Below are 23,313 nucleotides of genomic sequence, written 5' to 3'. Positions count from 1 at the left end.
CACTTAACATAATTATCAATTGATCAATTAATAAAAGTTAATTACCAATTAATAAAAATGAATTACCAATTAATAAAAATGAATAACCAATTAATAAAAAATAATTACCAATTAAAAAAATTTATTAGCAATTAATAATTAATTAACAATAATATAATTATCAATACCAATAAATAAAAATAAATCATTACTTAATTACAATTAAATGACTTTCCTCCCAATTCCTCTATAAACCCACAACCCGCTACAGAATTTAAATGCAAAAATTAATTAAATTTAATTTATAATTCCTAAAAATGTATAATCAATTTAGTATAATTAAATGACTTCCCACCCTATTCCTCTATAGACCCACAACACGCTCCGGTACTAAAACACAAAATTGACTTAAAAAAACATAATTAACATATAGAAATAGTATACATATAATTTAAAACCAGCAGAACACTTACCAAAAAACATATAACATATACATATTAAATACATAATAAAATACATAACAATAATATAAATATCGATATTAGTAACATCGAAATTAGTAACATCGATATATTTGATATAGATATTACCATGACAGCAGTTCCTGCCAATGTAAAGTGATGTCCACAGGACCAGCAGACAACTCTAGCTTTGTCAGGTGGATGTTCCTCCTCCATCCGGTTGGGGTTAACTCTGTCCTCGAAACTCTAAATCAGGACCATAGTTTCTCATGAGATTTAAATGAAGCCTCGCACTTATACTGTGTTTGTCAATTCATAAGGGCCCTATGAAATGTTTTCTCTTTTGATAAAATCACCCAAAATATTAGATGACTCTATGTTACTAGAGTACTACATTTCCATTTCTGGTTTTTGCTTTTACAAATCATTGTTATCAGGTGTTTTAGTCTGATTTGTTTAATTGTACTGAACCAGAATTAATCATAACAGAATGTCTTGATTTGCTAAAAAAAAAAGAGGTGTTCGCATACCATGGAGCCTTTTGGTAATCCTATATCTGCCCTTTTACATTCCCATGGCTTAATGAGTAAGAGTGAGGATGTAGCTTTAGAAGAGTACACAGCTCCAACTAATCTTGCAAAGGTTCTAATCATCTTTATCATTTGTCACATGTGCTCAGCAACATAAAGGAGTAGGAGCATTTGTGGAGCACAAGACACCTCCATAAAGGGTCTCTAAAGTCACTATGTCTTGGACCACGGTGTAATGGAGTGACATTCTGTGTCATGTCTGTCAAAATAACTTCGAATCATTCAAACATTTGAGACCTTCAGAAGTATAAGTTAGTGCCTGCATCTAAGCCAGTTTTCACACTAAGAACCTCATGGCCTAAAATCACAAGTTTTGTGACCACAAACACACTTACATTCATGTAAAGAAAATACTTTTTTGTGAATTAGAAATGTCTTTAATTCAATAAAAGGATGTTTGTGATTGTTTCTAGAATGCAAATAGAAGAGTTCATGAAAGGGATTCCATTCTTCCCGTTTCCAATTCAGAAAATAATTTATTAATAGATTGTGACTGCAATTGGTGTTGCAAACCATTGATGAGCTAATGGCCCCCAAGTTTATGGTGGTAACTAATTTGCAAGAGGGAAGGGGTCCCATTAGGATAGGATGTTGGTAGCTACATGGGGGCTACAGAGGCTGGGTAAAAAGTGAAGTTTCTCTGCTATTTTCAAGGCCACCGGCCGCATATTAAATTATTTCTATTATGTAGCAAGCGGCCAAGTAAATAGCAGAAATAAATCACTGTTTATCTGGCTGCCGGGTAAATAGATGCCACCAAAGAATAAAATGTGTCCCATGGAAACTCCACATGAATGGGGAAGGGACAAAACCATATTCTTTTGAAAAGTCATCAGTCTTCACAGCAACATTATCTGATAGAGACATCTAGCAGCAGAGTCCTTAACTTAGAATATCCCCAGGCATCAGACTGGATCTGGTAATTTTTTGCAGCAGCAACACTGCGTGCCGGGGGACAGTGCCACATGACCCCGCCCTGACGTAGTCCACGTACGTAATGTCAGCGAGGTCATATTAGTCTCTCCGGACACGGTGACGTCAGTTTCCTTCTTTTCCGCATGCAAGGCGGATCCGGAGTGAGTGGTTCCTCTGGCCTGTTTTCAGACCTCCTTTTCGGCGATTCGTGTCAGGAACAGTGTGCAATGCCTTCGTGCTTTAAAACTTGTAAGTCCTGTTCTCGGCAGATGTTCGCGACGGACCCACATCTTATTTGTATGTGGTGTCTGGGCGAGCACCATGACTCCACGGACCTTCGTTCGCCGCTTTGTAAGTCGAGGCGCTTGTCGCCGAGGTCTTCGACCTACCCTTCTTCCATTGTCAGGGGCACTGGTTCCCGGAACATTCCGGATGTTCACACCTGACAGTCGCCCCCCAGATGGAGGCATATGCCGCGGCTCTGCAGGCCTCCCTTGGGTCCTCTCCCGTTCCTGGGGCATCCTCGGGGCCTCGCTTCTTGTGTGATCTCCGACAGACTCGCCGGCGGGTTCGCCCCCGGCGCCAATTGAGCCTTTGCGCCCCAGGACGTCAGAGATGTGGTGTCATTAAGGCGCGGCCCGGTTGGGTCCCCCTCTACGGTCCACATGGAGTCATTAGGACACGGCCCAGCTGAGTCCCCTTCTACGACACACTGCACCTCTGCCATGCCGCATAGCCCTGCTGGGCTCCCTGTGACACCGCAGGTAGTTGACAGTGCTTTTAGCCCTGCCTTGAGCACACCCTGGGATTCCTGGCAGGCGGTCACTTGTCCAGAGCCGGGGTCAGCGACGTCCCGGCACTGGAGGCTCACCTCCCCAGCTCCGCCTCCGCTTCTTTCTCCGGAGTTGGAGCCTATCCTGGAAAGCTTGCCTCGCAGGCTCCGACGTCTTCTTCTTTGGAAGGGGAGCTTGTCATAGTTTTGGCGCCGGACGGCACTGACTCGACACCGGATGAAGCCCAGTCAGCACCTGGCGAGGCACAATCAGCACCCACACGCGTCGTTTTGGTGCTGTGTCGACGCCGAGTGGTGGACTCTTCTCTAGAGGACTCTGGAGAGAGTATGGTGACGCCCTCTAGCCCGGCGTCGCCGGAGGTATTGTTGCCAGTTCCCCCCTTGGAATTGGTGGAGCCTCCTCAGGAGCCCCATCAGGATCCTCATTCTTCAATGGGGCTCCCTTACGTGGGGCATTGGTCACACCCTCAGTGTCTTGGGAGGGTCAGCTTACAACCCTCCCCCACTGATGAGCTGTTGTCCCCTCCGTGGAGGGTTACCAAGGCTGGTGCTGCTTTTTTGAGAGTTGTCTCATTGGCCACCCGCATTTTAAACATGCAACCCCCTTCTGCCCCTTTGTCTGTGGACCCCTTGCTTAAGGTCCTTCACTGCAGGTCCAGAAATGTGGGGCCGCTTCTGCCCTTTGAGGCTTCCCTTTATGATGCCCTTTTGGGTACCTGGGTCCGGCCTGCTTCAGGTGACCCGGTGGCTCGTTCAGTTTTGCACCTCCACTGTCCTGCTCCACCTGATCCTGTTTTTCTTTTTGTGCATCCTGATGCAGAGGGGTTTGTGTTACAGACTGCCTTTCCTTCCCTGCTGCCCCCTCTAACGCTTCCTCCCTCTCAGGAGTCCTGATGGCTTGAGTCATGGTGAAGGAACATCTTTGCATCCACTAGTGCAGCCCTACGGTCCTTAAATACAGTATGCATTTTGGCTCGGGCTACCTCTGCCCTGTGAGACTCTGCAGAGTCTTTGCATTCTGCCACCTCTGAAGGTGCTCGCGTTGATCTCTTTCACCTCCTCGGGATGGCCGTGACCTTGCCGAATACACAATATGGTCAGCCTTAGAAGTTGCGGATTCTTTGGGCCGAGCTATGCCTTAAGGGGTCACGCTTGGTTGCAAGATAGCGTCTTCCCTGAAAATATCCGGGAGTGACTGGTTGATTTACCCTTTGATGGGGTTTTGCTGTTTGATGCTCACGCCGAGTCGGCGGTTCACCGGCTCCTTGCGGGCTTTCGTCCTCCCACTTAGGTCTTCTTAGGCCTCTCTTCTGTGGTGGTACTTTTTCATTTCACTTCCTTTAGATGTGCTGTGGATTAATATGGGCAATGAGCCTTATGTCTTCCTTTTTCTGTGGTCAAGGGTGATTACCCTTTTATTGGCATCCCTTGGATGCGTTTTGATTTGAGCTGCCTGTTGGCCTGCTACCGTGTTCCACCATGTTAGACCTGTCAGCCCTAGGGTGGTCTCCCCCTACATTTTTTTCCCTTCTTGTCTCGTTATTGACTGCCATTTTTGCTGGACATAGGACTCTGGGCGCCTTACCGCTGCAAAACAGTACTGAGGTGCAGGTGCTCTCTCCTAAAAACATGGTTGCCACAAGGCTCCTGCTACTGCGGTGAGGCCACTGTCCTATCTGCACACTAGTAGTTGGAATCAGGCTGGGACTTAATGCTACTGTAACCTTGACTGTCTCTTGTCACCATACACACACACCACAGAGTACCTAGATTCTTCCAGAACCTTTCAACCCCCCCAGGTTGCCGTCAGACCTTGCCGCCTTTTCGCAGGGTCACCTGACCTAGGGGTATAAAAGGAAAGGAGGGAATCTGATAAGTTAGTTACACTACTGGACCTGGGGACCCTCCACTGGATTGAAGGCTGCTGAGCTAGGGGGATTCCTACACTACTGAGGCTGTTTATCCTAGGAACTGATGCCCAAGTTAGAGGAGTTATCCTGCCTGCCTGCTGACCTTGCCCTGCGAGAGGGGAACCAGGTATACCATCTCCATGGTGCCTTCCCAAGGACTGCCATATTCCCTTCCCCTACAACCGACACCTGAAATCCATTACCAGCGCTGTGACTGGGAAGCGATGTGTGCCTGTATTGAATACTAGCTAACCCGTCGCGCGTTGCTGCGATCTCCGAAGAAAGGAAATTCAAAGAAACTCATTATGATAACATTCAATTTACATTGTGTCATTTTTATTGAAACGTATTCATTTTAATATGGAAAACATTTCAAAGTGGTATTTTAATTCTTTTTATTTATTCGAGTGCTTGTGGATACACGATTTGTTGTTTTTCCGTCTGGTGCGTACATCAGTATTTGAAAGATTATGAGGGCCCTGGGGGGCCGATATTTAAACAATTTTTATGCCAGAAACCTTTGCGGGAGTGTACTCAACAACTTCCCAAAGTTTCCTGGCGATCGGATAAATGGTGTTTTAATTCTATTTATTTATTCGAGCGCTTGTGGATCCCCTTTTTTTTGTTTTTCCGTCTTGTGCGTACATCAGTATTCGAAAGAATATGAGGGCCCTGAAGGGCTGATATTTAAAAAAGAATTATGCCGGAAACCTTCGCAGGAGTGTACTCAACAACTTCCCAAAGTTTCATGGCGATCGGATGAATGGTGTTTTAATTCTATTTATTTATTCGAGTGCTTGTGAATACACGATTTTTTGTTTTTCCGTCTGGTGCATACATCAGTATTCGAAAGATTTTGAGGGCCCTGGGGGGCCAATATTTTAAAAAATGTTATGCCAGAAACCTTCGCGGGAGTGTACTCAACAACTTGCCAAAGTTTCATGGCGATTTTTTGTTTTTCCGTCTTGTGCGTACATCAGTATTCGAAAGATTATGAGGGCCTTAGGGGAACGATATTTTTTTTTTAATTATGCCAGAAACCTTTGCGGGAGTGTAATCAACAACTTTCATGGCGATCAGATGAATGGTGTTTTAATTCTATTTATTTATTCGAGTGCTTGAGGATACACGATTTGTTGTTTTTCCGTCTGGTGCGTACATCAGTATTTGAAAGATTATGAGGGCCCTGGGGGGCCGATATTTAAACAATTTTTATGCCAGAAACCTTTGCGGGAGTGTACTCAACAACTTCCCAAAGTTTCCTGGCGATCGGATAAATGGTGTTTTAATTCTATTTATTTATTCGAGCGCTTGTGGATACACGTTTTTTTGTTTTTCCGTCTTGTGCGTACATCAGTATTCGAACGAATATGAGGGCCCTGAAGGGCTGTTATTTAAAAAAGAATTATGCCAGAAACCTTTGCAGGAGTGTACTCAACAACTTCCCAAAGTTTCATGGCGATCGGATGAATGGTGTTTTAATTCTATTTATTTATTCGAGTGCTTGTGAATACACAATTTTTGTTTTTCCGTCTGGTGCATACATCAGTATTTGAAAGATTATGAGGGCCCTGGGGGGCCGATATTTTAAAAAATGTTATGCCAGAAACCTTCGCGGGAGTGTACTCAACAACTTCCCAAAGTTTCATGGCGATCGGATGAATTGTGTAGTAATGCATAGATGACAAACAGACAGACAGACAGACAGACAGACATACATTCGTTTTTATATATATAGATTTGCATCAGAATTGTTGCCTACATTGACCTAAGGATACAAAAAACGTTTACCCTGCATACTATGAGAACCTCACGTTTTCAACCCTGACTAGAAGGTGGATAACGGTACTTGTTCTCCTAAATGAAACTGGAGTGGTGTCTCCTTATTGTGTGTGCTTTCCTGTGTCAGTGTGGAGGTGTACTGCACAACTACTTCACACATAGCCTTGGGCGTGCATTCCTGCCTCGCGCCAAGCTACCTTGTCAGAGTCAGTGGTCCCTGGGACCTCGGTTCTAACACACAGGTTGCTGTGTCTGGTCCTCTGACTGTGGTATTGAGCTGGTGGTTCAGCTCGGTAATGTCATACGGCTCTGAACTTATGTTCCCGGGTTCAGTTCGTTACTGCATTCCTTTGGCTTGCCTTTTTGCCCTAAGAGGTGTTCCCTGTTGTTTGGGGTATGCATGCTCCATGTGGGGTACTTATATGCAATTATATAGCTTTGCTTATCTCACCTCGGCCTGGAGATCCTGTGGACTCCATGCACCGCCTGGTGGTCTATTGTACGATGTTCTATGTTTTTTCCTGGTGCCATCTGCTTATGCCATGGTCATCCACCTCCTTGGGAGGTTTCATGCTGTCCTCTCAATAACGGCTCTTACCTGCCCTTACTGTACTAGGTATGATCGAGTATGGACATGTTCTTGCTCCTGGCTAGTTCTGGCTCAACATAATTTTATGTTTATACATTTCTGTATACATGACAGTTGCCTTGGTATTCCTACGTCACCACCTCTTTTCGAGGCTGCGAGGTCTGGACCATATCTCCATGTATGGGGGAGCTTTTCTGAGTTGTTGCAAGTTGCCCATAGGTTACTCCTTGAGTCTGCTTACTGAAGTGATTTCACAATTTGCCATATGCTCCCTTTTGGTGTCGATGCTGTACGTGTCTTTACTGGGGTGTTGGTCTCGGATTCTAAGACTCTTCCCACCATTCGTTCAACTTGGCGTTTTGGCCACTTCCCGGGACAGCTCTTCTGATGGCAGTGGTCCTTGACTACTGCATGCAAGTCTATATTGTGGTTGTTTCTCACTTCGACTTCATACTGCCCAGTTGGGCACTCTTATGCTTCTTGTGTAAGCCACTTTAAGGTCTCTGTGGATGTTACTTGCTGCATGTTTCTACCGTCTTCAGCTGGTTTAGAATTCATGCTAATTGCCCTTAATTACCCTTTTTTGGGGATTGTGTGTGCACTTGGTATGTTTCTTGTCCCACCAGCTAGTCCCAACACAGTGCTCATGTTCTAGCTAATTTTTGCTCTCTTTACACCGGCTCCTTCGGCTTCCTTCTATGAGCTAGTCTGTTAGGCTCTGGTTGCCTCTCTTTAAGTTCATTTTGAGCTTGGGTTGGTCTACTTTCATGCACCATTAAGCAGAGAGTGTTTTTTCTCTCTCTCTCTGTCTGTCTTTGCTCTGGTATAGGGCTCATGCCGTTGTACCTGTCATTTTTATACGGGTATGGTGTAGCGCCATTCTGGCGTTTTTATGATATCTTCTATCCTGTTATTTCGGCTCTTCGAGCTGCTTGGGTTGCTGTCTGGCTATTCCGCCACAGCTTTCCCGCTTTATCCGTCACTCTGTTGCCGGGTCGGATGCTTGGCCCTTTCTGTTTTTCTGTTGCCGACCCACCTACCCTTTCGGGTATGGCTGTGGTATCTATTCTAAGTTAAGGAATCTGCGGCTAGATGTCTCTATCAGATGTACGGGTTACTTACCTTCGTAACGGTGTATCTGGTAGAGATGTTGTCAAGCCGCAGATTGCTTAACGCCCACCCAGCCTCACTGTTCTGGGAGAACCTTGCAGGGTGGTGTTCTCCGCTGGCCTCTTCAGTTGCCATTGGGTTAGGTCTCCCAGGAGTTCAGTTGTGGCTCCCCTCTGAGTGTTTCCATATACAGTTAACCTCTGCTGAGGGGATTCTTCCTCTAAGACAGCAGGCGGGATTCGTTTCCCGCTCTAGTTACCTTCCCTTCCGTCTGTCTTTTCTATTGACTCGGGCCCTGGTCTCCTCTTTGTCATCCTCTTGGGGGTCGTTGTGCTCCGGTTCCAACCTTCGTTACTGTAGGGTAAGGGCCAGTTCCTTCCTACGGTGCACTGTTGTTCTTTTGTGCTCTGTTCTTCTTAAACTACACAGTTCTACATGGCAATATTAGTCTATTTCGGTCTGTTGAGATGCTCTTGCCTTGTTGCACTCAGGGAAGGGTCTTCGCTTAGCCTGAGGGACTTTTTCTCACAGTTTTTCACTTATATGTAAGCAGTGTCTAATTCTGTCTTTTATGATGGTATCTCTACCATCCTCCTTGTTCACGGATTTTTCATCCCTCACCCACTGTTCCCATACTTTCACAGTTTTAGGTCTCACCTAAACCGGCGCATGCGCTGCACTGGCAAGACTTTTATAAGTGGACTTCAAAAAGCCGACCACAGTTTTTTGTGTGGCCTAGAGCATGTGGTTACGCTCACGGGCACCCTTATAGCCCACGATCACGATCACTTTCACTTTCAAGGCCGATGTTTTCACAGGACTTTTTACCTCGTGCTCTTTCTTGCTTTTCTATTAAAAACGTATTCCCTCTGTGGTTTGCTTTTAGCTTTTATCGATTATTAGGCGCGCCACAAGCACAAGTGCATGCACCACTCGCAGGCTCACCTCCTGCTCCCCCTCTCTTATGCGTGGACCTGCCCTCTCCCTCCCTATCTCCGTTCTCTCTCCCAAGTGTGTTCTCGAGCCGCCTATCTCCCTCGAACTACTTCTGTGCAAAGAATGCATTACTGCAAGTGCAGCAGCTGTTCTGTGTGCATGAAGGAGGGAATCCTGTACTGCTTGCTATTCTGTCTTTCTCCTGTACGTTGTGTTATGGAACCTTGCAGTGCTCCAAATGTCTGAATATCTCATCTTTGCCAATGAATCTTTGCAAACAAAGCACTTTTCCGCAACAAGCAAAGCGACTGAAGTGATTTATACTAGATAACTTTGCGGTAACTCTTCTTCAACAACCCACCACCCTTAAAGATCCCACAGGTTTCTTACTCACATCCGACGATAGAAGTGATCTTCCTATCACCGGCACTCCCCAACAATCGGCAAGCATCAAGCACATCTGTACATAACCCTTCCAGTATTTCGTTAATTGATAGGCTAAAAAGTATGTTATTACAGTTCGTTCAAGTGTCGTCACTCAAAGCTCCACCATTCCGCAGACCGAACCAATCACAGCTGTGCTTCCTCCAAGTCACCGTCCAATCGTCTGTGCGACCTCACTTCCGTCTACTCCTACTCGTTGTTGATTGGTTGAATCTTAGTTCTTGGGCTTGTGCCTGTTTCGACAGAAATTGGCACCATCTAAAGCATAGCATGTTTTAGCAAGCTGCACAGCGGATGAGCAGATATAGGCCAGGACGAGGAGTCGTACGGGTAAGGAAATCACTCATAATATAAGTACAAAACATTCCAAAGTCTACAGCACTAAAGGTACTACATGCAGACCAAATACTAAGCCTTTCTTTGTGAGCGTTCTACTATCTATCGCAAAAGGAACTCTCAGATGAAACTAGTTCACTTAGATAACTACATAGCTATTCACTAAAGGCTGTATCTCTGCAGTAGCTTGACGTTCAGTCATCCTTGCAGAGGTGGGGCTGTGCAGCAGCAACAAAAATTGTTTCAGGTGAACTTGCAATACTTCCGTCCTACAACCAATAGACAACCGACAAGAACGCCTCAGCCAATCCAAGACCACAGTACATGGTGCAGTGTCCCACAAATAATGAAATAATACATATTTGCCATCATCTTGTAACAAAAGTTTCTTCTCCAATTCAAATTGTCCTGCCGGTATGACACGCACAACCGGAGCTGACATTTCCCTCAGCAGCAGGTAGTGAAAGAAGTTGGCAAGGTGAGTCACGCTCTGCAACAGTGGTAGCTCCCTCCCGACGCTATTTGTTTTGGCACATGGAAACCTTTTTAAGGCACAGGGCAATCGGTGGTATTTCGGGGACCTTGCACAGTGGTATTTCGGGGACCTTGTACGGTGGAAGAGTTTGAGGGTCAAAGAAGAAGGGTGGTTCTTCGCTCCTTTGGACGTGTTTTGAAACTATCGATATTTTACAGAGAGGGCTATCAGTTTGAACTGTGTTATATAGAATTATTATAAGTTAGGTCCAGTCTGTAATTCTTCATTGCATTTTATTGTGAATTTAAGTAGTGTAAGCTGGTGGGCAATAAAATACGTTACGCTGTCCTGCTCTTTTTTGTCTCAAAATGTCTTTTCAATAGTGGAAGGTGCCTCCCTTTATCTTACTTTTTGGATAGTGGAGGGTGCATGCTGCATGCTCCCTGACCAATGGCAGAGTTGTGGACAGTGGCTAGTCCTTGTCTCCTATACATTTGTAGGGTTCTAGATAATGTGATGGTTTGTCTTCAGGGTAGTGCTTTCCCCTAGGCAAGGAGAACTCTGGCCAGTCAGAGGGTATTATTCCCGTGGGCAATGAGACTGTTTTAGACAATGGACAGTTGATGTGACCTGCCTCTGGAGACACGTAGGGTCATTCTACAGTGTCCAGCTTTGGCACCACCAAACAATGGAAGAGTTCCTGAACTAACAGGCAGGGCTTAAACTCATTAATATTAGCTGTTTTTTGTTATCTTGGCGACACAAAACCAACTAAATGGCTAGCCTACCTGTCCTACACCTGTCTCCTAACCACAATCATCCTTGGTTTGGCCATCAGTGACACTAGAATGCCTTCTCCATATTGTATCTTATAGACTGAATGTTTCCATTACATTTAAACACCCCTGATGTAAAAGGGTTGCAAGCTTGGATTATTCCCTGTTGAAATGATGCGAAGAATCATAGGGGGTAGTTAGATGCATTCTTTATATTATGCAACTTTATATTGTTGATGCACATCAGACTGCCTCCACATATTATATTACGGGCTGGCAGAGGATACTTCTGTCTATTGACATAGGAGTATACGGAAATTGCATCTATAAGTAAATGTTCTATTTATCAGCACAGCGTGCACCAGTCTAATCCATATGTGAATCCTACAGTTGTATTTGTTGAGTGTCTGCAAATTACAGCAAACTTCTCTGCAGTGTCAGCCCCGAACAAGGAGTGCCTGTTTCTGTGCATTGAGTCACCTTATTGCAGACACACCCTTCCTCCACTTTTGTCCACATTCCAGTCAGAGATAAAACATTTTAAATATTTGACTATTAAATACAGATGGAAGCAAATGAAAAGCCTAAAAATATACACACAAGTGGCTTGTGTTCTTCTGCAGCATTGTAATATTAGTGTTGAGGTGACATTTAAAAATACCTTTGCTTTTGGTCTCATGGTGTATTGCCCTGACAGTAGAACAGCAGCCTTCTTAAATCACTTTTTGGGACATATTAGACAATTTATTCCATATTTTGTGTGATCAACTGTGGAGTATTAGATTCCAGTGTCATTGCATGCAGAAATATTACAGTTTTCCAAAATGTTATGATATTTCCATCAATGTTGCCAACAATCTACATGCTCGTAATGTGGATGTTAGACGTTCATTTGATCCATCTGATAAGGTTCTGGTTTTCGCCACTTATAGTAGATTTGTATGAACTTGGGGAAGGTGCTGGCTTTGTCTATGAAAAATGTAAATGGAGGTACGACACGTAGGGCCTGCTCTTTTTCAGGATTTTTGAATGCAGATTTCCAGTTACACTGGATGGTGGTATGTATCAACAAGCATTGGCATAGCCAACAGGTCTCGCCTTTGGGACCTTATAAGTGTTTAGTTATCCAGCACAATATCCTTGTGGCAACAACATCAAGTGTTGCATGGCAAAACACTTATAAGGTCCAAAAGGCGAGACCTATTGGCTATGCCAATGCTTGTTTTTTGGTGGCTGGCGTTGTGCCACAGAAATGTTTCTGTGAAGAAAACTGACGTCAGCGCGCCGGGAGGGATTTATATGACCTCGCTGACGTTACGTACTTGGACGACGTTAGGGCGGGGTCATGTGGCGCCATTCCCTGGCACGCAGAGGTGCTGCTTCAAAAAAATTCCGGATCCAGTCCGACGCCTGGGGATATTCTAAGTTAAGGAACCTGCGGCTAGACAACGTTCTCTACCAGATACATCATTACCAAAGGTAAGTAACTAGAACTTCAGTGCATGTGCTCAAACATGCATGTGCAAATAGGCACAGCATATGGGGTCTGCACTAACCACAAAGTGCTGTGCACTTGGGTCTACATCACTGCAGCATTGGTTTCCAGTTTATTTGGTACATTCACGCCATTGTACTGCCTGTGTAATATGAACAGAGGGAGCAGTAATTGCCTCAAGCTTAAATTGCACACCCAAGCAAAACCTAGAGCAAATTTTTGCTGCATTTTTGGGGGCCTGGTACCACGAAAATGAGGGATTCACTTTACTTCTACATCCGTGCAGGCCCCTAGGAAGCACCACAAACGTAGGCGCATTGTCAGGGATCCTCATGAGGGCAGCCTTCTGAAGGGAGTATGGGGATCCCATGGATGTCCCAAACCCCAGATATCCCCCTACAGTCCTGTGCAGTCACTCACTGCACTCGCCTGCAGGGGAATCTGTTCTCTTTTTATAGTGCAGGCAGCGTCCGCCTACCCTGTGAAACACAGAGCGGCTTCTAATCTGCCTCTTCACCGTTCACTGAATGCACCACTCTCAGGGCAGCCAAATGTGTGCAGCTGCCCTGGAGGTAGCGCATTCATCATAGTGGGGCCCACTGTCCTGGTCTGCCCCAGGAGCACCTCCCAAAAGGAACTAGATGGTTTTTTTTTGTGATGGCAAATTATGCATCAGACAATAGAATATGTGACAAATGGCCCTTCACATTAAGGATAACGGTAGTTAGAGCCCTTGTTCTATCACGCATCGACTACTGCAACGCAATGTACCTAGGAACTGGTGAAAGGCAGCTCTCCAAACTCCAGTCATTGCAAAATTCCGCAGCAAGATTACTGTTGGATCTTCCGAAACGTCACCCGACATCCAATGGCATACGCCAACTCCATTGGTTTCCTGTTTGACGAAGGGTGCAGTTCAAGGCCCCCTGTCTAGTCCACAAAACTATAAATGAAGGAGGGGCTGAGGACATGTAAACTATTTTTCCTCGCTATATGCCGTCTCGCAATAAGATCTGGTAGTCTGGGTTTGATCTGCCCACCAAGGATAAAGAGAGCCCGGTGGCGCGGCAAGTCTTTCTCACACCAGGCAGTAAAGCTATGGAATACCATGCCCACCGAGCTACGCCTAGAAACAAACAAGCTCCGTTTCAGAAAGGCATTAAAAACTCTTCACTATGGCCTAATTGGCAGTCTCTTCCTAAATTCCTCATTCAGCGCCAAAACGTCCCGGCATAAGTGCGCTTAATAAATAATTCAGACAGTCAGTCAGTCAATGCAGCAAATCCATACCATGTGGAAACTAACGCTGCTGAGGATGCACAGTTCCAGTGGCACTGGTTATGACATGTTTAAGAAGTGACTCAATCTATGAACCCTGGGCATAAGCCTACATTTTTTCCATATTAACACTTTTTTTTTTATTCTTAAAAATTACCAAAAGGATGTTTTGGAAAGTACAATAATTACACTTTTTGGGGGGAGAGTTTCATATAGTACGAACTTCACTGAAGGTATTAGAGCGTTTTACATGAGCACCAGTTAATTACACAAGGACACATTCTTTTTTTTTTTTTTGTTAGGCACCGAAAAGTTAATCGATTTGCCCAGAATCACAGGATGTTGAACGTCATTGTCGAGACTCGAACACATTGCCCCAGGTTTAAGATGGACAATCCTAGACCGTTAGCCAACACCCTCTCCTTTAATATTTTGAAGAATACTCCCTGGTCGCATAGTCCTACTCCAAAGGAAGTCTACGTGGTGAGGGACGCAGAGGTGTGCATAGGTCGTGTTCAAGGTGCAAGCTCCAATTATGGTTTCAATGCCTTTGTTGCCCATGGAGTGACATATTCACGTGGAATTTCACAATATGCAAATATAATTATCTCTAGGCCTAGAATTATCACACACACAGAATCCAACCCAATATTTTTGGGCATGGTGATACCAGATCTGTATTCGCTCCTGCACGAACATGGGCTGCGGGAACCGACAAAACCTGACCCCTGCCTGGCCATTGCATCAGCATGGGGGAGGGCAGACAATGCTTCTCCCCAGGCCCGCTCGCTGATACTTTCCGCCTACACTAAGCAGGTAAAAAAGGTCAGTGTTTTTCTCCTAGCAACCGGGGAAAAAAATGCACCTGAAGGGACAAATTAGTTCGTGGTTTGTGCAGTTATTCCCCATTCAGGGTAGAAATTTCTGGTTGCTGGAAACTGCTGTGAGGATAACTGCTGGCATGATCAGAGATCTCATCTTCCAAATATCCTTGCACCAAATTCCGGCAATCAAGTAACGAGTACTTTAACATGTTGAAGTCTCCTAATGCCACAGACTTTATCTTGAACTACATACTGTACGAGAAACGAAATGAACAAAAAGAACTATTTAATCTCACAGCTTCTTTTTTCTCTCCTGAAAAATATTTGATATCAAAGAATATATCCCAGAAGGGATGTATAATCTATTTCTAATTTATTTTCAAAACAGCGAGCGCTCATAAATCACTTTGGAGATAGCGGCCAGATTAATTATACATGGAGACCCGCGAAATCCCATCACAGGCGCTCGCCGCGCGCTACAGAGGCGGAATGCGCGGCGAAGATACGGAGCGCGTGCTCCTCGGCTGGGCGGCTTGTCGTGGCTTATAACCTGCTTGCCTTTAATGGAAAAAGCTCGCAGTACAAAGGCGAGCTGTGAGCACGGGGATGTGAGGGCTGCGCAGTAACATCGAAACACGGGCACTATCAGCCGATAAGAAGCTTCAATCCAGTTTTTGGCCATTTTACTGCAGGATCGCAGGGCCCGAGTGGTTTATGGGTTAGACCCAGGGCACAAGTCCTAAATAAAGAAGTGGGGGGACGTGCAGAGACGGAAGTGACGTCATTACATGAAGTGACGTCACGGAAGGTAAAAAACCTAGAAGTGGGGGGACGCACAAATATGTGAAGTGACATCACGAAAGGTAAAAAAACTAGAAGTGGGGGGACGCTCATGCTTGGAGGGGGCTATCTTTTGTGTGAAGGGGGCTTGCGGCCTCGCTGGCGTGTCGCATTCTGCCTGTGCAAACCCCAACCAGTTCAAAATTCTGTTAAAAAATAAATAATAATAATTTACAAAACGGCAACGAGTAACTAATATTGCAGAAACCTTTCATATATAATTCTACAGAGCTCATCTGAAAGTGACGCAATGACCTACTAAGAATGTCCGTAATCGAGAATAGTCTTACTTAGTAGACAAAGTTTCAAACAGCCCAACTTTTGCCCAGTGCACTCAGGTAAAACTAGATGGCGGAAAAGTGAGAAAAAAAACATGAGCCTTGCAAGGCATACACTGATGTCTAATGCAGTTGCTTTTACCCACTGAGCTAGCTAACCAGACAGTTTACCCCGAAGAGGAGGAGCGCGACAGAGGCGGGGCGAGGCTCGGAATCGCACTCGATGAGCTTTTGGAGGGGCTGTTTGTGCTTTTGTAACCCGACTCCAGCCATGACGTATCACTGAATGGGCTTGCCGGGGGTGCCTGTGTCGGTAATGGCTCACTTGCTGGAGTGGAGGCGCCCTGCCTGGGGCCTTAATTATACTGTCTTTGGGAACAGTCGGCTCAGCACATGACTCGGAGCCGTAGACAGCGCTAGCGCCAGCTCAGCACAGCTTTTGCACAGGGGGGATGGCGTCCACCCGGTAAGACCCCTTAAAATAAGTGGGGGGGACCCCGTCCACCCTCGTGGTACCCCGACTCGAGCCCTGTTTAGACCATATATATATATATATATTACCTACTGGCGGTCGCCAGTAGGTATATATAGTTAGGATTTTTTCTCTATGGGATTTTTGAAAATTCTATGTCGAATAACTTTGGCGTTTGTGGACGGAATTGGCTGAAATTTTCAGGAAAATGGCACATTTTGTTTCTGAGCAGCCCCTGAAAATTGGGGGGGGGTTCGTCCAGGGGGGGTCGAGAAAAAAGGGGGGTCCCAAAACGTGTTTTTAACATTGAGTTTTCCATAGGGCGGTTGGCCTCACTTTTAGCCCGAACGGCTGAATGGATTTGCACGAAACTTGGCAAAATTGTAGGGACTGGTAGCCCGATGTGCCTTTTGTAGGTCTCAATATATGTGCTCCAGTGGATTTTGAGAAATTAACGTTTAAAAAAAGATATATATCTGTAACAGCGGACCGGGCAGCGCTCCGGTTCGCGGACTTTTCGTGCAACGGAGCTTTGTGAAGCGAAGCTGATTGGTTCTCCGGCGTCTGTCAACATTCCAAACAGTCCGTAGCGGCCGCCATCTTGTCTCTCGGTAGGATCGAGAGACAAGAGGAGGCGAAAGCGAAGGGGCAAATGACCATAAGGGGGCATAGTAGATCCTCCCTGACCTCTTAGGTTTGATGTACCATTTTGCCAAGTTTGGTGTAATTCCGTTCAGCCATTCAGGCTGTAGACGTATCTAAATGTCAATAATCGAACGGCTGAATGGATTTGCACGAAACTTGGCAAAATATTAGGGACTGGTAGCCCGATGTGCCTTTGCTAGGTCTCAATATATGTGCTCCAGTGGATTTTGAGAAATTAACGTTCAAAAAAAGATATATATCTGTAACAGCGCTCCGCTTCGCGTACTTTTCGCGTTACGGAGCTTTGCGAAGCTGATTGGTTCTCCGGCGTCTGTCAACATTCCAAACAGTCCGTAGCGGCCGCCATCTTGTCTCTCGGTAGGATCGAGAGACAAGAGGAGGCCAAAGCGAAGGGGCAAATGACCATAAGGGGGCATAGTAGATCCTTCCTGACCTCTTAGGTTTGATGTACCATTTTGCCAAGTTTGGTGTAATTCCGTTCAGCCATTCAGGCTGTAGACGTATGTAAATGTCCTATGGAAAATTGCATGGGGAAAACACATTTGAAAGTGTTGAAATTTAGAACCAATTAAAATGTTACTTTGGTTTTGTATTTGTGTGTGATGAAAGTTAATTGGTTATGTATATATGTCAAATGAGAGGAAACCACAGCCATTTTGTGATACTACTGTCTGAGGTACATTTGTGAGGAATTTTTGGTGGTGAATTTCTGGTGTTTGATTTACACAGTACTAACACTTCTCCTACTTTTAAAAAGGTGAGTTGTTAATTTGTAAGGGGAACTATGTTGTACACTTGAAGATAATTTGAAAAATGTTTTCTGTTATTTATTTGCAGTCCTTCTGTTATACTAAATACTTGATAAAGTTAGTTTTATATTATGTATTACTAAAAACGATAAATGAAAGTGATTATTTTTTTCTGCAATTTACAGCAAGCAATTTCAAAATAAAATGGCTCACAATGAAGAGACCGTGGCAATTTCTTTTGAATTGTCCACTACATTGATTGAAATTGAGAGCACCAATAATGAAATATTGTCACAAGGAGGAGATGACGTGTATGATTTCATTAGATTGATTGAAATTGACAGCACCAATAATGAAATATTGTCACAAGGAGGAGATGACTTGAATGATTCCACTACATTGATTGAAATTGAGAGCACCAATAATGAAATATTGTCACGAGGAGATGACTTGAATGATTCCACTACATTGATTGAAATTGAGAGCACCAATAATGAAATATTGTCACGAGGAGATGACTTGAATGATTCCACTACATTGATTGAAATTGACAGCACCAATAATGAAATATTGTCACAAGGAGGAGATGACTTGAATGATTCCACTACATTGATTGAAATTGACAGCACCAATAATGAAATATTGTCACAAGGAGGAGATGACTTGAATGATTTTTTTGATCAATCTGTTGATGGCGAATTTATCGAATGTTTGGAGACCATAGAGTTACAAGAATCATCATTGCAGACTTTTCATGAGGAAATTGCTGATGAGGACATGTTACTAGTTCTTTCAAATTTAGAAAATTCTGAAGAATAAATTTATATTTAGAAATCAAAAATTGTTTGAGACATTATTCATTTTTATTTTTAATTTATGAGGTTGTAGCGAAGTGATTGTAGTATAAAATGAGACTTATAGTATAGAGTGCAACATTTTTATGTTACATGGTAAGTTTACTCATATTTACTTCCCTTCTGCCACTATATTATCTCCAATGTGTATTTGACATCTCTTCTTCATCTCCGGCCTCCTTTCTCTCACTGTGGGGCATATTATCAAGCCTGTGCGATAAAATTATCGCCGCTTTATCGCCCGAAAACGGCCGATAAAGCGGCGATAATGGGCTTGATAATATAATCTATGGAATTCCAATCGAAGCCCATGTTAGATGTGAAGACATCTAACATGGGCTTCGATTGGAATTCCATAGAGCATATTATCAAGCGCATTATCGCCGCTTTATCGGCCGTTTTCGGCCGATAAAGCAGCGATAATTTTATCGCACAGGCTTGATAATATGCCCCTGTGTGTCTCCGATGCATCTTATCGCTGCTATTTTGTGTAATTACAGAAGAGAGTAAAATAAAATAGTTCGGAACGTGAAAAGGGGGCAAAGTAGAGTACCCCTCACCCCCTAGGCCTTTTCAGGCGGTCCCAAAAGGATCAGTTTCTGCTTTCCTGAGAGATTATGGTATGAGTTCCATATACCACAATAATTTGCATTACAACATGCAAGATATCTATCTCCTATTACCAACTTTTGGAGATATTCGCGCTAAGCGCGAATATCTCCAAAAAGTAACACCTGCCCTGAGCAGTTCTTAGCCATGTTATCCAATGGGAGGTGGATAAAATGGCTAAGAGCATTAGCTCGGTTATGCATGAATATCGCGGACTTTTTAGCGATATTCATGCATTGCGGCCGTTTATTATCGCATTTGCGATAAACCTTGATAATAGCAAGGTTTATCTTCGATAATTTCTGACAATGCTTAGCGGTAAAAAATTTGTTGGTAAGCATCGTTAGCGATAAATATCGCTTAACTTTGGTAATATGCACCAACGTCTGTTAACGTTCGATTCGAAGGAAATGAGGAAGTGTTGAAAAACATTGATTGCGCCATCTTGCCTTTTTTGAAATGCCACACTTTTGTCGTGCACGGCAGCCATTTTAGATGCCTTGACCAGACCCACTCTCTGCACGCTGTCGATTCGTAGCATGGCTCCCCACCCTCGCAAGCATCTTCCCCAGGCACTGGTCACCCCCGCTCTCTGTCTTATGCATGGGCAATAAACCTCCCCCCATCTGCGCTGCTCTTCCCTGAGAATCACACTCTGTGCCCGCCCGACACCTCCCTTTCGCCCTATTCACTACCGCACCCTCTGACACTCCTCTTCCTCTGTGTCCGATTGTCCAGGCTATCAGCTAGCCCTGCAGATGTAGTTTATGGCTCCAGCTGTAAAGAATCACCCCTCTTCAAAGGAGTTATAGTAGATCAAGGCCCACACCCGATGAGATCCATCACACCACACGTGTTCCTACTATCTGAAAACCATCCTGTATTGTGATTGGGGAGGGGACCGAGCCTGAAGCGGAAGATTCCAGGAATGACTCTTTGTACATCAAAGTTTTTACAATTATATGTCACATTAAAAATATATAGCACTCCAACAAAGTAGTAGGAATATAAAACTTTAATAACATATAAATATATACAACAAAACAAAAACAGTAAAAACATTTAAACAACGAAGAGACCGTGGCAATTTCTTTTGAATTCCTGATGAGGACATGTTACTAGTTCTTTCAAATTATGAAAATTCAGAAGATGTTGCCTGGGGGTGGGTCGTCAGTAGCAGTCTGTTGTGCGAATAGTTCCAAGGCAGCAGAACGCGCTGAAATCTAGATGGCACGAAAGTGATGTCTAGTAAGTTGCCGCCCAGCAAATAACGGCGTGGGGCGCCGCGGGGGTGAGTGAGTCCAGTAGGCACCACAGCTATTCTTACCGGCATTGCAGAATTACTGCTGGGGACAATGCCTGTGCTGTAGCAGGGTCACAGCAGAAACAAAAAGGATTCTGTTGAAGATGTTGTTGGTTTTCAATTTGAAAACAGTTCTGGTGTCAACTGCTATGCTAATGTAGTGGTTAATGTTTTGTTTTCTCTAGAAAATGTAAAAGAGGGGGAGGCAGTCCAAAGTTCCGTTAAAAGGGCAAAGGAAAGGATCGGTGGTTTGAACTATCAGTCAAAAAGGGGAGGGGGTGCAACAATTTTTCCTACCGGGTCACACTGTGCTTTCACCGGATCTGAGGTCTGCAGGATTCTAGTAATTCAAAGTGAGGCTGGCGCCAGCATGGGAGCGGCGACGTCCCGCGGATACAGTTTCGTCACTCCACGGGCGATCATGGCAGTCATTCCCCATCGGGGGTCGGAGACTCCCGCGGCTCCTCTAGAATCTTCAAGGTCGTGGAGGACTACGGTGGTGGAGTCAACCAGTGACCGGGCCATTTCTTTATGCTGGGCCCGCTCTTGCCAGGTCGACCGCCATTTTAAGAGTTCGGTAGCTACTGGCGATCGCGGGGTCAAATGAGCGGACGGGCTCCACCCTGCCGGGCGAGACGTTGCAGCATGGCCACAGTGGAAGAACCCTTTTCCGGGCGCCTGGAGCGCTGAGGGTGCAGCTGGGAAGCCTCCACCTGGGGAGGCGGGAGAGGCCTGTTCGCACCGTCTCTCCCTCCCAGTGCACCACACGGCGTCTCGCTTGAGATTTGTTATGGCCGGACCAGGCGATGAGGACGAGGGGGGGGGGGTCGGAGGCATGTGCAAGACATCCCCCCCCAGTGTTGTCGCAGCCATTATTCAAGAAAGAAGAAGTGTCCCGTCCGTCTTCGGGCCGGGCTTCCGGTGGATGTCGGCCGGACGCCCCTGGCTCTGGCCCCATGAACGGGTTCCTTGGTTTATCGGCTGCAGCCGGATCCCGTCGGCCTCGGCCCCCCGACCGTTGGTGGCCGGACCGGAAGAGCATGTGGCGGGACTACCTGAAACTCTCAAGGGCCACCGCGGCCGGACTGGGAGAGAGAGGGGAGGGTCGAGGAGACATTCCCCCCCCTGCAACTCTTCAGCGCTGTAAAGGCAATCCCCTGGCCGGGTCCCGCTGGCCTCGGCCTCTCCTCCGGCTACACCCTACGTTAGGATCTCCTGGCCGAGGCGTGGCAGCAGGACCCGCCTTATATGGGCTGCTCCCGGCTGGGCGTAGCCGCAACCCTGCCCCACCTTGGAAGTTTCCAGAGTGGGGGCGGATGTTCTACTGACTTGCATTTTCCCTAGTCTATCGATTTTTTTGGCGTGGCAGGCGGTGGGACAGCGAGGGGTGATTTGGTTTCTCTTACTGTTTTTCTGGTCTCTCACCACTGGCATATTTTAACGTTTTCTTGTTTCTAGGACATTTTTAGGTTTTATCATTACGTTATGTTATCGTTTCTTTGTTCGTTGTTTAATAAAAGTTCATGTTCATCAGTGGCCTACTGATTTTCGTTTTCCTATTCTTTTCTTTCCAGGTTGTTTCATGCTAAAGTTTCTGTTAACAGGATACAGTGATCACTTCGTTATTATTGCATATGTCCTTTTCACTAGGGGTGCTCTCTGGTCGGGCCAGATGACGTATCTCTAGTAAATGGTCCGGGTGAAACAGGTGCATCAATCAGTGGGGAGTAGATAGGCATGACAGATTACAACGGGGGAGAAAGGTCCGCATTACGTACCCTTTCACTATTTGCAAAGATTTTCCTACGTATATTTGCAAACAGGGAATACCTCCAAAAAGAACCAATTCCCAAACAGTCAATGTTTGGGGAAACAATCAATCAATGAGGAACGAAATAGGCACGACGTGTTAAAGGTTTGCGTTACCTACCCTTCACTATCTGCAAAGGGAGAGAGAATATTCCTATTCTTCCTCGTTTGCAGGCAGAGAAGATTCTTAAGAGAACCAACTTCGAACAATTCAATGCTCGATTCAAACAATCAATAAGGGGTACTGTGAACACAAATGAACGCCGCTTATGTACATACACATTGGTATTATCAACAGGTTGTTCCTAATGTTTCTATTTTAGGGAGGTCAAAAAGAGATCCCATTAGTGGCCTACTGATTTTACTCGATTCCTTTTGTTTTTTTACACGATTTTTAGCTATCTGCAAAGACTAAACAGAGTATTGCGACTCTGTGCTTGTTTGTAAATAGAGAATGAACCAAAGAGAACAATCAATCAAATGGAGAGAGAAGCAGGCACGACGGATTACAACGGGGGCAAAGGCCTGCGTTAACTACCCTTCACTATCTGCAAAGAGAGAGTACTCCTAATAGAAATGAGGGGTGGGGGGCAGCATTCAAAGCAGATCAGTGTGCATAAACACGAAAATGTTTTTACTTACCACGTACTTGACATTCGACAGCTTATGATATTTGCTATTAAAAAACCATTGAAATTCACTGAAAAAACCATAGGTTATAGACCATATATAGTTAGGAATTAGCATTTACAAAACCATTGAAATTCACTGAAAAAACCATAGGTTATAGACCATATATAGTTAGGAATTAGCATTTAAAAAACCTTATTTTACTCACACAAAACCATTGAAATTCCATATATAGTTAGTTGCACTAACTATATATCGCGCACCCGCAATCCACTGCTGATCATGTCACATATTACATCATTCATGACATGGTCAGTGACATCACTGATGACATCACTGATGACATCTCAAATGACATCACTGATGACATCACTGATGACATCTCATTTGACATCATTCTTGTGCTAATA

Source organism: Lissotriton helveticus, chromosome 6 (genome assembly GCF_964261635.1).
Source record: "Lissotriton helveticus chromosome 6, aLisHel1.1, whole genome shotgun sequence".
In the NCBI taxonomy this organism is placed as follows: domain Eukaryota; kingdom Metazoa; phylum Chordata; class Amphibia; order Caudata; family Salamandridae; genus Lissotriton; species Lissotriton helveticus.
The sequence above is the reverse complement of the archived record's forward strand: the minus strand, read 5'-3'. Positions refer to the sequence as shown.